The sequence below is a fragment of the Schistocerca americana genome, unplaced genomic scaffold (genome assembly GCF_021461395.2).
Source record: "Schistocerca americana isolate TAMUIC-IGC-003095 unplaced genomic scaffold, iqSchAmer2.1 HiC_scaffold_177, whole genome shotgun sequence".
In the NCBI taxonomy this organism is placed as follows: domain Eukaryota; kingdom Metazoa; phylum Arthropoda; class Insecta; order Orthoptera; family Acrididae; genus Schistocerca; species Schistocerca americana.
In genome coordinates, this window is record NW_025725864.1 from 40,001 (window position 1) to 45,000 (window position 5,000).

At 50.2% G+C, this 5,000-nt stretch overlaps 1 pseudogene; it reads left to right on the forward strand.

Moving 5' to 3' along the window:
- The first annotated feature begins 4,029 nt into the window (after positions 1-4,029).
- Positions 4,030-5,000, forward strand: part of LOC124571656 — a 2,236-nt pseudogene continuing 1,265 nt past the window's right edge.

Consider the following 5,000-nt stretch of genomic DNA (forward strand, 5'->3'; position numbering starts at 1 on the left):
GGTCCACTCAGAAAACAGAATATCCCACCCACCCGACAACCACCATTGCTCAGCCAAGCCACCAACACCCACACATGTCCTACACAGGGGTGCACCCAACATCACAATACTGCCTCCTCTCACAGCACACAAACAATGGCAGGAATGAAAGACACAGGTCTGCCACAAGCATGGAATGAGAGCGCCGCCTGTCATGAGCCAAAGGTGCATCCTGACGTGGCAAATCAGATGATGCCGCAGGCATCCACTTACTATAATCACAATCAACAAACCGGCCGCCCCGCCCCGCCCCCCATTAAACCTTTCCTTACAACAATGTGTACCTTAACCTAACCTATATCGTACCGTAACCTAACCTATGTCGTACCGTAACCTAACCTATGTCGTACCGTAACCTAACCTATGTCGTACCGTAACCTAACCTATGTCGTACCGTAACCTAACCTATGTCGTACCGTAACCTAACCTATGTCGTACCGTAACCTAACCTATGTCGTACCGTAACCTAACCTATGTCGTACCGTAACCTAACCTATGTCGTACCGTAACCTAACCTATGTCGTACCGTAACCTAACCTATGTCGTACCTTAACCTAACCTATGTCGTACCTTAACCTAACCTATGTCGTACCTTAACCTAACCTATGTCGTACCTTAACCTAACCTATGTCGTACCTTAACCTAACCTATGTCGTACCTTAACCTAACCTATGTCGTACCTTAACCTAACCTATGTCGTACCTTAACCTAACCTATGTCGTACCTTAACCTAACCTATGTCGTACCTTAACCTAACCTATGTCGTACCTTAACCTAACCTATGTCGTACCTTAACCTAACCTATGTCGTACCTTAACCTAACCTATGTCGTACCTTAACCTAACCTATGTCGTACCTTAACCTAACCTATGTCGTACCTTAACCTAACCTATGTCGTACCTTAACCTAACCTATGTCGTACCTTAACCTAACCTATGTCGTACCTTAACCTAACCTATGTCGTACCTTAACCTAACCTATGTCGTACCTTAACCTAACCTATGTCGTACCTTAACCTAACCTATGTCGTACCTTAACCTAACCTATGTCGTACCTTAACCTAACCTATGTCGTACCTTAACCTAACCTATGTCGTACCTTAACCTAACCTATGTCGTACCTTAACCTAACCTATGTCGTACCTTAACCTAACCTATGTCGTACCTTAACCTAACCTGTATTGCGCCTTAACCTAACCTGTATTGCGCCTTAACCTAACCTGTATTGCGCCTTAACGTAACCTGTATTGCGCCTTAACGTAACCTGTATTGCGCCTTAACGTAACCTGTATTGCGCCTTAACGTAACCTGTATTGCGCCTTAACGTAACCTGTATTGCGCCTTAACGTAACCTGTATTGCGCCTTAACGTAACCTGTATTGCGCCTTAACGTAACCTGTATTGCGCCTTAACGTAACCTGTATTGCGCCTTAACGTAACCTGTATTGCGCCTTAACGTAACCTGTATTGCGCCTTAACGTAACCTGTATTGCGCCTTAACGTAACCTGTATTGCGCCTTAACGTAACCTGTATTGCGCCTTAACGTAACCTGTATTGCGCCTTAACGTAACCTGTATTGCGCCTTAACGTAACCTGTATTGCGCCTTAACGTAACCTGCATTGCGCCTTAACGTAACCTGCATTGCGCCTTAACGTAACCTGTATTGCGCCTTAACGTAACCTGTATTGCGCCTTAACGTAACCTGTATTGCGCCTTAACGTAACCTGTATTGCGCCTTAACGTAACCTGTATTGCGCCTTAACGTAACCTGTATTGCGCCTTAACGTAACCTGTATTGCGCCTTAACGTAACCTGTATTGCGCCTTAACGTAACCTGTATTGCGCCTTAACGTAACCGATATTGCGCCTTAACGTAACCTATATTGCGCCGTAACGTAACCTATATTGCGCCGTAACGTAACCCACATTGCCCCTTAACGTAACCCACATTGCCCCTTAACGTAACCCACATTGCCCCTTAACGTAACCCAACACACGTTGGGCCTTAACCCAACACACGTTGGGCCTTAACCCAACACACGTTGGGCCTTAACCCAACACACGTTGGGCCTTAACCCAACACACGTTGGGCCTTAACCCAACACACGTTGGGCCTTAACCCAACACACGTTGGGCCTTAACCCAACACACGTTGGGCCTTAACCCAACACACGTTGGGCCTTAACCCAACACACGTTGGGCCTTAACCCAACACACGTTGGGCCTTAACCCAACACACGTTGGGCCTTAACCCAACACACGTTGGGCCTTAACCTGCTCTGTAATTGTCATACGACGCGTTAAATTAGTGTAGTGTTGCCTAACTGCAACCCCCGCAATATAGTTTGCTACTCGCACTGCCCGGTCCCCAGTGTATCGCTTCATGTTAAACACCTTGCAGCTATACACTGTAATGTGGATGGCAGCAGGACGTACATGCTCAATGCCCTTTGCAGTTGTTCATTGGCATTTGCAGTTGTTCATTGGCATTCGCATGTGCGAAGCACTTAGCCTACGCTGTGGTACGGCCTGTGTCAACTGTCCGCTGATGTTGTACGTCCAAATCACACACTGTACTGCACATTGGTCCTCATGTACTGAATGATACATCGTGGTACATGTGACCGTACAACGACTGCGCCAACAACGGCGAACCATGCGGTCCAAATGTTGTGCACTCAGCTACGTGTCGTCTCCCTATAAGAGCTGGATTGCAGTGTGGTATGCCCTGGATGGCGATCAGCATGAGCCGTCTGTTGATGTAGTGGCGCGTGTTGTCAGACGTAGTCGTCTCTTCTCACACACCGTGATAGCATGGTGCACTGCGTTCCACATCTGCGACATGCGACAGAGGCCGGTTGACAGTCGTTCGCGCAATGGACATCGCATACGTACGGGGGCCACCTTCCACGTGTTCGCGAAGCGTGCACATGTTGTTGCGTGTATGTGGGCAGACATAGTGTGTCGTGACACCTGACACAGGCATGCAACAATCGTTGAATTTGCAAATGGCGATGGACGCCTACGTTTGCTGGTGACGTTATGCAAATGAACAACTGGTAAACCGTTGTGGTGCGGTTGTTCTCGCTAGAGGTGAATCAGTGATGGCGACGATCGGTTGAGCTACCAACCGGTTGTTCCAGCGATACCCACCATGCCCACGAACGTGAATGGCATCTGGGTGTGAAGCGATACGCGGCGGTGGCTGGGTGGGACCGTCCCCGGCCGGTGAGGGGGGGCCTCCCGGCGTGCTGGCCGCGCGGTGCGTGGGCGCACGCGCTACAGCCGGCTGGTGGGGGCGGCCAGTGGCAGGCGCGCCGGCCGACGGAGGCGGCAGGCGGCGCAGCTGCGCGCCGGCGCACCCTGCACGCGGCGCCGTGCGGCCAAAGTAGGTCCTCGCGGGCCCGGTGCGAAGCGCGGTGGACATCTGCAGTGTGCTGGTCCGATTGAGGACTGTGTGCGCTGAGGATGCGCCGCCGCCCGGCGCTCGGCGCCGCGACGCCGTCTGCTGCTCGGTCGCCTCTGCGGTTCTCGCAGGTGGTTTGTATCGCAGCTGTGCGGACGTGTTGGCGCGTGCGCTGTGCTGGGAGAGTTCGCTTCGGCACCCAAGTGGGGCTTTCGTCCTTCTGTGGCGCTGGCGTTGGAGCTGCCGGTCACCGTAGGTGGCGCGTGTTGTCTCCCGCCGGCAATGCCACGACAGCACGCTCCCGGGCCTCTGTCGGCAGCGGCAAGCTCAGTTGGGAGCACGGGTGGTCGCACCTAAAGCGTCTACTCGCCAAACTCCGGGCGATTGCGCCTCTCTCGAACCCGACCAAGTACTTAGGACGGCGCTGCGCGCCGCCGGGACCTGAGAGGGTTTCGAGGTGTATTGTGCAGGGGAGCTCAGCCTCCTCCTGTTTGCAGAATAATTGAGCGGACGCTTGCGTGTTCGCGCGGGCCCCCGGGACACACTCCCGGGCGGCCGGCTGCTCAGCTCTAGTTGACGCAGCTCCCTGGTTGATCCTGCCAGTAGTCATATGCTTGTCTCAAAGATTAAGCCATGCATGTCTCAGTACAAGCCGCATTAAGGTGAAACCGCGAATGGCTCATTAAATCAGTTATGGTTCCTTAGATCGTACCCACGTTACTTGGATAACTGTGGTAATTCTAGAGCTAATACATGCAAACAGAGTAGCTAGTCATAGATTAACCAAGTAGTCACGTAGCTAGATTAACCCTGTCCGTAGCTAGTGCCAATTTACAATAAAATAATATTAATAAGCTGCATGATTTTTCAAATTTTATCATAATAGGACCCACTAATTTTGTTAGGTGGCGGGTCAATATGTATCAAACAATGTTTGCTGTTTTTTATGAGTCATTGTATCAAATTTGTTTTTCAATTGAGTTTAATGTTGTAGTTGTTGTTGTATCAATAAAGAGTTTTTTTTTTTTTTTTTTTTTTTTTTTTTTTTTTTTTTTTTTTTTTTTTTTTTTTTTTTTTAAAAAAAAACAGAGTCCCGACCAGAGATGGAAGGGACGCTTTTATTAGATCAAAACCAATCGGTCGGCTCGTCCGGTCCGTTTGCCTTGGTGACTCTGAATAACTTTGGGCTGATCGCACGGTCCTCGTACCGGCGACGCATCTTTCAAATGTCTGCCTTATCAACTGTCGATGGTAGGTTCTGCGCCTACCATGGTTGTAACGGGTAACGGGGAATCAGGGTTCGATTCCGGAGAGGGAGCCTGAGAAACGGCTACCACATCCAAGGAAGGCAGCAGGCGCGCAAATTACCCACTCCCGGCACGGGGAGGTAGTGACGAAAAATAACGATACGGGACTCATCCGAGGCCCCGTAATCGGAATGAGTACACTTTAAATCCTTTAACGAGTATCTATTGGAGGGCAAGTCTGGTGCCAGCAGCCGCGGTAATTCCAGCTCCAATAGCGTATATTAAAGTTGTTGCGGTTAAAAAGCTC